The 12,349-nt window shown below is 35.4% G+C and overlaps 2 long non-coding RNA genes across 2 annotated transcripts; both read left to right on the top strand.

The window, feature by feature from the left end:
• The first annotated feature begins 2,095 nt into the window (after positions 1-2,095).
• LOC124426000 lies at positions 2,096-4,819 on the top strand. Its single transcript, XR_006942628.1, has 2 exons — positions 2,096-2,452; positions 3,970-4,819. It is a non-coding gene; the product is annotated as an uncharacterized LOC124426000 (long non-coding RNA).
• Positions 4,820-10,010: 5,191 nt separating this feature from the next.
• On the top strand, positions 10,011-11,996 carry LOC124426001. The gene is made up of 4 exons (XR_006942629.1): positions 10,011-10,461; positions 10,543-10,581; positions 10,723-11,074; positions 11,515-11,996. It is a non-coding gene; the product is annotated as an uncharacterized LOC124426001 (long non-coding RNA).
• Positions 11,997-12,349: the final 353 nt, after the last annotated feature.

Here is a 12,349-nt window from a genome sequence, read left to right on the forward strand (position 1 = left end):
AAAAGATTTTCAAGGAAAGGATGTGATTTTTATCGGAGTTTAATTTCAGACAAAGAAAAGGAAAGAAAAAAAGAGATGGAAGAAGAAAAAGAAAGAAAAAAAGAGTGAAAGAAAGAGAATCGTAAGTTCTCGATCCTTCTCAACATCGTCAGATCATTATTTCGAGTAGATATCCTGCCTATAATACATCACATTTCTGGGCATTTACATAGAGAAACTCGCGTAACGAGTCGACAGTGAAATCGTTTCGTTCGGAATTAAAAGGTTTGTCGAGGATGTAGAGAAAGGAAGAGGGAAAGAGAGAAAGAGAGAAAAAGAAAAAGAGAAAAAGAGAAAAAGAGAAAAAGAGAAAAAGAGATAAAAAGAAAGGGAAAGAAAGAGAGAGAGAGAGAGAGAGAGAGAATCGGCTAGTGGAGGCACGCGATGTATTTTGGGCCCGACCTTTTTTCGACGCATAATTATTCAAAAACGAAAAGGGGACCGGATCGATCGATACACCCACGAGGAATTTCGAAAGATAAACGAGATATCGAAATCATGTGACAATTACATATTAAAGCATGTTAATATCAGAATAACGAAGGTGATCGTAGATCAAACGTTTGCATTTTAAGCATCGATTTTAATAATAAATAAGTTATAATAAACCTATCCTCTCTCTCTTTCTTTCTTTTTCTTTCGATGATCGACTCATTTAAACTCTTTCTAACTTCCGCGATGATCGTCTTCCCAAACGAGACTCATTTACATTTGGTAGGCGTGCCACTGTTAATCGCTTATTACTCACTCAACTGGTAATTAGCGCGAAGGAGCGCCGTTCCAGATTCATTTATCTCGTTCTCCGTCGGTCGCCACGATGTTTTAGAAGATTGTTTCGACGTTCGATCTATAATTATATCGCATTTATCATTCGAGCAAGTTTGTTTACCCGTATTACCAGAAACAGAAAGAGAAAAAGAAAGAGAAAAAGAAAGAGAGAGAGAGAGAGAGAGAGAGAGAGAGGCAAACAGAACGACGGACAGAATATTATTCGCCCGATTTTATCGATTACATAAAATATGTTAGATTCTTTCATAGTTTTTCAATTGACGAGTTTATATAATTTTAAATACTAATCGATTTCATTTTATTATCGAGAGGTATGTTCATTATTTATAATATCCGTTATAAATAATAAACATATGTATCAAATCTAGATTGTATTTTATCTAGATTATTGATCATTATATATATGAATTATTAATTATTATCGTCCTAGATAATTGATCGTAGTGAGCCGATAAAGTTAATTATTTATTTTGAACTAGATGATAATAAATAAGAAATAGACATTAACAAATTGTCTGATGGAAGTCGACAGTTTACGGAATTCTACGCCACTGTTTCGTTCGGGAGCACGTTTTGGCTCTTGGAGTTCTTGGTGCTCTCTTCCTTTTGCTTTGGCTTTGCAGGTAAGTGGTATGGCAAGGAAGTTGAGTGAGTGAAAAAGACAGACAGAGAAAGAGAGAGAGGGAGAGAGAGAGGGAGAGAGAGAGAGGGAGAGAGAGAGGGATAGAGAGAGAGAAAGAGAAAAAGAGAGGAGAGAGAAAGAGTAGAAATATCTTGGGGGTGGGGGTCGTTCAAGGGACTGGAGTTCAGAACTGCTAATTATGTAAATTGCCAGTGTTGCAAATTACCCTCACAGTTTGCGTTCATTCTACACACAATCCACATGGTCCCTGCACATCTCACACACCTCGCACGGAATCCATCCACTTTCAGATACTGTTACTTCCTTTGAGAGAAAGAGAGAGAGAGAGAGAGAGAGAGAGAGAGAGAGAGAGAGAGAGGGTGAGAGAGAGAGAGAGAGAGGGAAAGAGAGAGAAAGAGTAAGGAGAAGATATAAGAGTGCGAGGAGGACGTAACGACACCTCTGCCCTACGGAACGTTCTGCCTTCTTTCCTCCTACCTCTTTCTTGCTCCTTCATTCATCATAACCAGTACTCAACGAGTATATTGTTGGTTACGAGTGTCCACGAAGATAGTCGATGTGTTCAACGTCACGAAAACCAGTCTATCGATGCTGCAAATTGCTCCTACGAAAGGTGACTAGTCTCTTCTCTTATTTTTTTTTTTTATTTTTCCCTTTCTTTTTTACTTTTTGGTTTATTTTTTTTCCTTTAAAAAATAATTGGTTCGTAAAACCATTTTCATAACATTTGACGATTTAAACGTATGGAACTGTTTATCTCTATAAAAGTAATTCATTGAAAAAATATGTAGGTAAGGTCGCTATTAAAAACATAATAACACAGAGAATGAATCTTTCTTTCTGTTGTTCTTTTCTTTTCTTGTTTCCAGACCCTTGTTGATAATATCAGTGCTTAGACCTTTTAGAAGTCATTTTGAAGGAACCGTAGACATCTTACGTTTTGGTTCAATCCAGGATTATATTTCATATATTTAGACGCTCGTAAGTAAATCTTTATTATTATATAATGTAATTATTACCAGTATTTATTTTAGTATGAAAGCTAGAGAAAGAGAGAAAGAGAGAGAGAGAGAGAGAGAGAGAGAGAGAGAGAGAGAGAGAGAGAGAGAGAGAAAGAATTAATCAATATAATAATTTTTTTTTTCTATTAAATATATACGTATCTACGTATCTGATTTTCACGCTCATTATTTTACGTCTTACCTACGTTGTATTTTATCCCATACTTATCCTTTTTATTCGGCAGATTTGTAAACGATCGAGATAATATAGCTTGTACGATTTTAAGGTTCCCAAAGATAAGAAGAAATTCATTGCTTTCTTTCGTGTTAACCGGCAACGCGTAAAAATGCGATCTTTCGCTTTTCCTTTTTGTCCGTTTAGCATCCCACCGGCTTGTAACTGGTTATAGAGGAGATAACCTCTGTAAGCTCGTTTTCCGTGGTTCCCTGCTTCGTTCGGCCTGTGCAACATATTCGGTAGGTCCGTAATGACTCGCTAACGCGATAACGATGATAACCTCGAATGATGACGTTCAACGATCCAATATTCATTAAATTACTTTTTTTCTCTTTCTCTCCCTCTCTCTCTCTCTCTCTCTCTCTCTCTCTCTCTTTGTGTGTCTTTTTTTTGCTTGTTTTTTTATAATATAGCTTTCGAGTATTTTAAGTGTTGAAAGAAAAAAGCGCGTAAAATAAGGTCATCGATAACGATTGGATAAGAGTTTTATGAAGAAACGAGAATAATAATATTGTATTTAATATCTTAAAGAGAGGAAGATTTTTGTATTATTTTGATTGACTTTATGAATAATACAAATCACATACGCACATATAAATATAAGTATTTTATGATTATTTTGATTTACCGTTATATGATTATGTGTTTAATGATATTTTTTTTTTGGTGTATTTTCTGTCAACAATATATGACTCATTTTATTTTACGTAGATAATAGTGGAAATAAAGAAATTAATTTTTCGAACAATAATATGAGATACATAACGTAAAGAAAAACTTGTAGATCATATTTATTGTTTTATGTTTGGATTATTTATAAACAGAGACTGTTTCGTTGTTTCGTGCGAATTAAGAGACGTTCATACTTTCATTATCGCAAAGGTTAAGTAAAATTCACATTATACGTTTAACGACATGATATGGCGTTACCGAGTGTGGTATGCAAATTAAACAAGATAAATGGATAGAGTAAGATGAAAGAAAAGAGTTTCCAATGTACAAAGAGTCATAATCTTCTTCAAATAATTTTCAAATAATTTTCCAATTAAATTTCAAAGTTTCTAATACATTTTTATTTTTCTCTTATTTCTATATTACGTAAATAATTAAACCCAACAAGAATTTAAAATAAATTATATATTTCCTGGGATACATCATCCTTGTTATATTATATGTTATACCAATTTTTGTAAAAAAATGAATTGAAAGAGTTAAGATGATTAGCTTCGGTGATTTGATGAGCATAACCAAGGATTAAGGAAGATGTTTCAGTATCGATATCGCAGCGGGTGACCGATGTGATACGTGTGACCAATGAAATAACCCGTGAACACGAACAAATCGTTTAATCCAAGTTGAGCCACGGTGGAAGATAATGATGACCATAAACTGTCGGAGAAACGAAAGAAAGCGAGATCATGAAGAAGAAAAAGAAGAAGAAGATGAAGAAGAAGACGAAGAAGACGACGAAGAAGAAGAAGACGAAGAAGAAGATGAAGAAGAAGAAGACGAAGAAGGAGAAGAAGAAGGGGAGAGCGAAAGTACCTGCACAGCCAACCGAATAGAGGGCTTGACAGGCGAAATGGGCCTCGAGTTCCAGGCCATGTATACCTGGTCCTCTCTCTTTCTCTTTCTTCTTCCGTTCTTTCTTCATTCTCTCTTTTTCTTTCTCTCTTTCTCTCTCTCTCTCTCTTTTTCTCTTTCACTTTTTCTATTTCTCTCCTCACCGTTCTCGGATGCCACAAGCTTGAGATCCCAGATGGAGGATCCGGTTCCAGGAACTGAGCGTGTAAAACACCGGTTAAAGCCGTGCTTTCCAAGCCGGAATCGATGGGAAAACAATGGCCGGACAGGTCTTAAAGTGTCTGACAAATGTTCCACGCGTGTCGCTGCCCTGACCGAAGAGACTCACGTAAATGAACTCAGTGAAGGGAAATGTAGCCAAAAGCCACGTGAAAAGATTCCTTAAACTTTCCTTATCTTCTTTTCTTCATTTTATTTTTCGTTGTATATTTATTTTAAACGTTTACTCAAGTGGAAGAACACTTATTTAGATACCTAATGAAATGTACTTTCGTGTAAGAAAATAATAGTTTAGATTTGCTTTTATTTTTCTTCGAGTTACTCGATACCCTTCTTTGCATTCCGAACAACTCCAAGGATTTTCGATTTCTTCACGCTAATAAGTCAGTGGGATGTTGGTAGGATGGGTGTCCCTTTGCCGTAGCGATGTTTGCATTTGAATAACAAGCGGCCGACACGACCTTTTTCACGTGAATGTGTGGCACGAAATAAATCCACAAGTATGTGTATTTGTATGTGTCTACGTACGTATGTATGTACTTATTTACGTACCTATGTATGTATCAACATAGATGAGAGTAATGTATCTACGAATGATGAAACGCATCGGTCCATCGGACTGGACCACCGACGGGTGCAACTAACGAAGCTAGTAAAATCCAAATTAAAGTTGGACGATACGATTCAGTCACGATCGATTGTCTCTTATTTTTTTTCTTTTTCTTTTTGAGCTTGATGATCGTAAAAGGTCGAGCGATGTAATGTGATCGTTTTGTAACAAGAATATCAAAAGTGGAAATATTATTTTTAAATCTATTGTATAAGTTAAAATACAAGTTCACATTTTTAATTTAATTTTATATCTACGTATTATGTAATACATATTTTGATATTTTTTTTTCTGATTAAATAATAATTTAAAATTAATTTTATAAATCTTTCAAAGTGCCATATAGTCTTATGTTTTAATATATGTAAACCATACCATTGTTAGAATATTTCTAGTTTTGATCTTACTTTTATAAAAACAAATCGTTCTATCTTTAAGAAAAAAAATATATATATATATAATTCTTTTTACAGCATATGGAAAGAATTTTACAAAATACTTACATCAATTTGTTTTATTTTGTTAATGTAATTATTTAAATCGATAATAATGATAAACATTGATAATTCACGTATGTATAGACGAACAATGTTTATATTATCATTTATTTTCTTTGGTATTATTTGGAGATTTGATTATACCAGCTCGCGCGGCCAGCCCAGTCGAAAGTCAGCGTGGAGGCTACATTTACTTTAGTCGAAGGAACGAAAGTTACCTCGATTCGCCGATGGGGATAGGGGAGGAACTCTCTTCGAATAAAGTGGAATTGGCTTAATGAATACTCGCCTCTCGTAACTACACTTCGACTTTGCGACTTCGACGGAGCCTTTGCCTTTTTTTTATGACTCTTTTATATTGTACTAGAATGCATAAGTAATTATTGCGATAAAAATGAGGAAATCAAAAATTTTCTTATATCTTTCTTTTTCGAATTTTTTTAGTGAACCGTGAAATATTTATTTTTCGTATAAACACTATTGAGAATTTTCTAATGTAAAGGATTTTACTTGTTTATATCTTGTTTATTTATTCGAATGTATAGATAGAATATATATATTAATATAGTAGGTAAGGATGAAACATGTTTAATTATTTACGATATTTTTTAAGAACGAACAAAATATTCGATGGATCAATTTCAAATTTTCAAGTGGCCAATTCGTTTTCTCATCTCTTGAGAAGTAAAAGTTAGAGTTTCTCGGTTGTTCGACGAAAGGAAGGTGTCCAGCAATTTTCTTCTCCCGAATCGTGAGGGATTCCTCTCTCTCTCTTTCGAGTTAAGGGAGAGAGAAGGTAATCGAAGAAATGGAATTACACGCTAGAAATCATTCGATCGTAGGAACGTAACGTCGATAGGTCGAATCGAAGACGGGAGGTCGACCTACCAGTCTGTTTCTTAGAGTACTTGAAAGGGTTGCGAGAAGGAGAATAAGATAGAGAAGAAGAAAGAAAGAGACAGAGATAGAGAGACAGAGAGAGAAACAGAAAGAGAAAGAGAAAAAAAAGAAAAAGAGGGTGAGTTGACTACAGCATGTGCACGGTGTGTAACATCTAATAACCGAGTATCATCCGACTCAGGAAGGATTTCTACGATTCTAGATCGCGATTCCTCGATCTCTGTCTAATGTGGGCCAGCCACGCGAACCTATCATAACCTGGGCCAACGTCGGCCACGTAACTACATGTTTGTCCAGTTAACTTCTTCCCCGAGCCTCCACCCTTCCGAGCAAATCCCCACGATTTCCCTTGGATTTGCATTTCTACGAGTACCTCTGCTTCGAGTACGAGTAATGGCCGAGAAGTCTCATCGTATTCGAATAGGTACGAATGTGCACGAAAAGTTAGCTCGATTTCGATTCCGTTCGAGGATCCTTGGGCGGTCCGAGTATTATTCAGATTCGTCTTTGGCTATACCTTTAATTACGAGATTTGCTTTCTCGGATTTCTCATTACGATAAGGTCGTATTGTCGAGTATAGAGAGAAAGACAGATAGAAAGAATGAAAAAGAAATAGGAGGAAAAAGAGAGAGAGAGAGAGAAAAAAAGAATACGGTAATCTTTACCTCTCACAGCATTTTATATAAGTGTGTGTAAGGATCGGTCCAATCAAGATCCTTCTGGAGAACCTGCGGACTGCAGCAGAAGATAATTCTTCCGGATCGGTGGACCTTGTACACATGACTCTCCTGCTTGGACATTCTACACGGTATTTCGAGCGGCGTGCGAGAAGGAGTTTAAGTGTGTGCATACACACTTCCCTTCTCTTTATTTTTATTTCTTTCTTTCTCTCTCTCTCTCTCTCTCCCTCTCTCTCTCTTCCTTTCTTTCTTTCCTTTCTCTTGGCAACACCCCCGACAATATTGTAAACAAAATGGTACCACTATTTCATTGGTAACCCGACACCCTCGTTCTGAACCCACACGCATCGCTTTCGCCCGCCTCCTCATTCTCTCTCTCTCTCTCTCTTTCTCCCTCTTTTTGTTTTTCTCTTTCTTTTTACTTTTCTCTACTCTCCTCTACTCAACTCAACCTAACTCAACTCAACTCAATTCAACTCAATTCAACTCAATTCAACTCAACTCAGCTCTTCTCTTCTCTCCTTCCCCACTCATTTGTACTCACTTTTCTCTTTGTTTCCTTCTCTTACTCCCTATATACTACTCTGTTCTCGAAGCACTCAGCGTAGCCTCGTTTCTCTTTTGCTAACTAAAGGTCGAACCAACTCGATTTATTTCTATACTTAACTTCCTTCGATTACCGATTATTTATTTTATCGTATACAATTTGTTAAGTAAGTATCAAACTCGTATTCTATTCGTTTAAGATGAGTTTTTAAAATGTTTATACTATCTTTAGAAAAATCTTAATAAGATGGCATTATAAAGATAAGTAGATTTAATATAATTTTAATGAACACGATATAATATATATATGTATAGAAAAGAAGTCCTCGTTAAAAGGGGCGAACGAAGTTGTTAGTTTAATTATTAACGTTTACAAAGGATAGCTTTACCAAGACACATAACTAATCTTTGAATTAGACTTTTTCCTTTCTTAACTTTTTTCTATTCTTTCTCTTTCTTTCTTTTTTCTTTTTTCAGGTAGCACGGTCAAGCGTGTTCGCCGTCCGACTTCGTAATTTTTCTTACGTCGAGATTGCGCCGAGTAATGTTTTCTCTCCTCTTACTATTCTCTTTTTTTTTATTTTCTTCTTCGAACGTCAAGAGGCGAATGACGAATAATCGAGGTGAATAGCTTCCAGGACGCACAAAGAATATTAAATTAAGAGCCGCCTCTAAAGACTGGTCACGACGAAGAGAGTCGAATTGCGCGTGCACTGAAGAGAAAGAGAGAGAGAGAGAGAGAGAGAGAGAGAGAGAGAGAGAGAGAGAGAAAGAGAGAGAGAGAGAGAGAGAGAAAGAAGGAGAGAGATCAATTTATAATAGGAATCTCGTTCGAGGATAATCACAATTTTACTGACGTTTAACGTATGTATCTACATTATGAACATTGTAGATAACGATGGAAACGAATCAATTGTTTATAATAATCGAATAATACAATTATGAAATAAATATAGTTACCATGAAAAACAATAAAGAAAATATGTCGAAATAATCAATGCATTGATATAGATGTACGAATAAATTATTATAAATTAAAGGAATATTAAATGTTGAAAATGAATAAAGGAATCGCAGGCTATTAATTTTAATCGATATAACAACATTAAGAAATGTTGAAATCTCTAATAGTAATTTCCATCCGGACGATTAACAACAAATGGATATATATATATATATTTATTTATTTATTTATTTATTTATATATATAAATATGTACATGTTTATATACATATATATATGTATATATATGTACACATACATATATGCATATATATAAACATAAATCGGGATATAAAAAGTAGCTCGTAAATTTTCCGAGCGTTAAGGCGTTTCTATAATCTCGATAACCATCTTACGATCGTGCCTTTCACAAGATTGAAAGTTTTATTATTCGGACGTATGTCCATGTGTGCGTATACGTGTATGTGTACACATACGGTTGAATTAAAATTCGTTTAACCGGCACGATTTGCGAGGCACGACATTGCCATTGATCATCCCTACATCGGGGTCCTCTTATATGGAAAAGTAATTATTTGATTTATCACCTTTGTATCTTAAACATTACGCCTTAATTATGATATTGGCTGAAAGTAAAGCGGATCGTCGCGCGAGCGGCTCGCCGGTAATCCGCGCTTGTCAGCCGCAAATTAACTTTTATCGATCGTTACAGAGAGTCGCTAAGAGAGAGTCTTGCTCGATTAGCGAACTCGCCTTGGACCGTGGTGTGGATGTAGATTTTTTTCGTTTTCTTCTTTCCTTTTTTCTTTTTTTTTATCATTTGTTTTATCATTGATGATTGAATCCTATCGATCTTCGATGACGATCATTCGAAATAATTACTTCATCAATGATGTTAATCCATTTTATTACGGATCTATGTGTCCATGGCAATTCTACTTGTATATCCTTGAACGATTTTTCTTCGTCAAAATCGAACGTCACCTGAGTCCTGGGTGTTTAATATTCAATTTTGTAGACTTTATTTTGAAGATTTAAAATGTCAAAAGTATACTTCCTGCTAACGGTAAGGTTTTATGTAAAAAATATGACAATAAATTTTTTTATATCTTTTTATTTATCTAGAAAAAATAAAGAAAGATATTAGACAAATATATCGATTTGACCAAAATTGTTTCATATAAGAAAGAACAAATAAAGAAGAAAAAGGAAAAAGATTACAAAGACCGTAGAAAAGCATGGAATTTTATTATGTATAAAATTATAGATTACTTTAGAATCACCCTGTACATAGATGGAAGATTTCCGTAGGAATCGTCCAAGCTCTGGACAAGCGGATGGATTCACGTGGGTGTAGTCATATATATATGTACGTGCGTTTACCAGCCTCTCCGCTGTCCTAGAAGATATACTCGCCACCATTAACATTATTATGTGCGCCCGTGCTCGTCAGTGGGGATAAGTGAACGCGGCTGGCTTATTAAATTGCTGGTGTAACATTACGATTTACAGGGCAATAAGAGAGTTATCCAAGCAGCGCGCTTCGTGAGTGAGCTCGTAACGTGGCGTTAACGTAGCGTGCTTGTTCTCTTCTCCCACTCTAACCAATTTAATACCAGAAGGAGCGAGCTAAGGTAGCACTGAATTCTACTGCTGTTCGATTCGTTGATACAAGGATTACGTTATTACATTTTACACCGATCTAAAGGAAGTCCTTGAGAGAAATTCTTGGCAGTTAAATAAAAATTATAGTTAGTTAAGAAAATCACAACAAAAATATACATATTTTGGTTTCTTTATAGATGATAATTTTATAATTTTTGACTTTATAGATATTATGTCTGTTCATTACAGCGTTGCCGTATTAAGGGGTGAGATTCAATTTTTACATTAATGAGATTTTTCAAAGACTCGATATTTTATCAATTATAATGTTAATTTTAAACTTGTTGGGAATTTATTGGCTTGGAAAAATATTTTAATTTGATGTTTACATTTCCTATTACAATTAGATGTTCGCATATAATGCTAGAAACAATGGCAGTTTGATGAGTTCGCCTACTTGTTATCCGGAGCCCACTTGTCGTTTCTCCAACTCATTAACGTCATACGATGACGGTAATCAAGACTCGAAGATGAATGTATTAAAATCAACGTTTACCATGAGTATTTGCGTGACGCAAATCGTTAGATACTATGTTCCGTACATCGAAAAATGATTTGCAGAGTGAGGATGCAGCATACTTCCACTTTTTCTTTTTGTCTTTTTTCTTTCTTTCTTTCTTTCTTTTTTCAACATGTCAGATACATTCTGAAGATTCGTCGTCACACGACCGGTAGTAATTTCATCGGTAATAATATCAGGTAATATAGCAACCGGTAGTTTCGATATATTCACTCCTTGTCTATGTTAGATCCGAGGAAAACACGTTCGCATCGTAACTTGTTTGAATATTTTTCTTACATAGAGCTTTATAATTTCCGTGGCTGAACGCTAACTTACAAGACAGACGTAGATACGTCTTTTAACGTTGCTATGCTTGAGACAAGAAGTTAGAATATCTATCGATCATTCTCTCCTTTCTGACATAAACGTCGAAAGCGTCGTTGTTCGGAAATGTTAAATAATCGAATAATTAAAGCTCGCTATATTTTTTTTCACTTTTTCTTTTCCCTTCGTTCTTTATACCATTCTTTATACTTATATATCTTTTCATTTACATGTTACCGTACTTAATTTGAATTGTAATTGATATTATTAATAAACATTCCATTTGTTTATTTATTAATTTAAGTCGTTTTAGTCGAACGTGACGTGACTCCTTCGAAATGCCATGTGAAGGAAACAAGGCGACGAGGCCATAAAAAAGCATGCTGCTTGAGGGAAGGAGCAGGTTAAGAAAGAGAAGGAGGGGGAAGAGGAGGAGGAGAAGAAGAAAAAGGAGGAGGAGAAAGAGGAGGAGGAGAAGGAGGAGGAGGTGGGAACCGCAGTGACCGCGAGTGCTTGTCTAAAAGGAGTCCTAGGCGGGTTATCGCTCGGTAGAGCTTGAACAACGTTGCAATTATCAGCCATTCCTCGCAAATAGCTGATGGTTAGTGATAATTATCTGCCAAGAACGCCACGCCATCGAGGCAGCATCGTGTACGGTTGATCTATATACCGGGTGATCCGATCGACGGATTATTCTTTTCAATGCGGATCATCGATTTAGAACGTCACTTTCGTGTACTAGAACGATCGAGTTATTGTTAAATCGTACATCCGTATTTTATATCTTGTCTTATAGCAATTTATCAATAATTATATGAAAAATGATACTTTTCTATTGGAGATTCATCAATAGAAAAATACGCACGTCATTAGTTTTTTTCTTTTAATAAAGTGTAACATAGTGATTACGGGATAATTAGTAATTGAATAATTATTTCCGTTATGTCGTAATTGTCATGTTTTTATGGATCGAAAAAAAGTATCGTAAGATTTCGATCACAGGTAAGATACGTACCTATAAGTAAGTACGTTCGATGGGCGTTCTGTTTTAACTTGTTGTACGGTTAAGTTAAAAACGTTTGGCGATATTTAGCTCGACGAAGAAAGCGAGACTCCCATAAAGGACGCATATCTTGGTAATTACATGT

Source organism: Vespa crabro, chromosome 8, assembly GCF_910589235.1.
Source record: "Vespa crabro chromosome 8, iyVesCrab1.2, whole genome shotgun sequence".
Classification (NCBI taxonomy): Eukaryota; Metazoa; Arthropoda; class Insecta; order Hymenoptera; family Vespidae; genus Vespa; species Vespa crabro.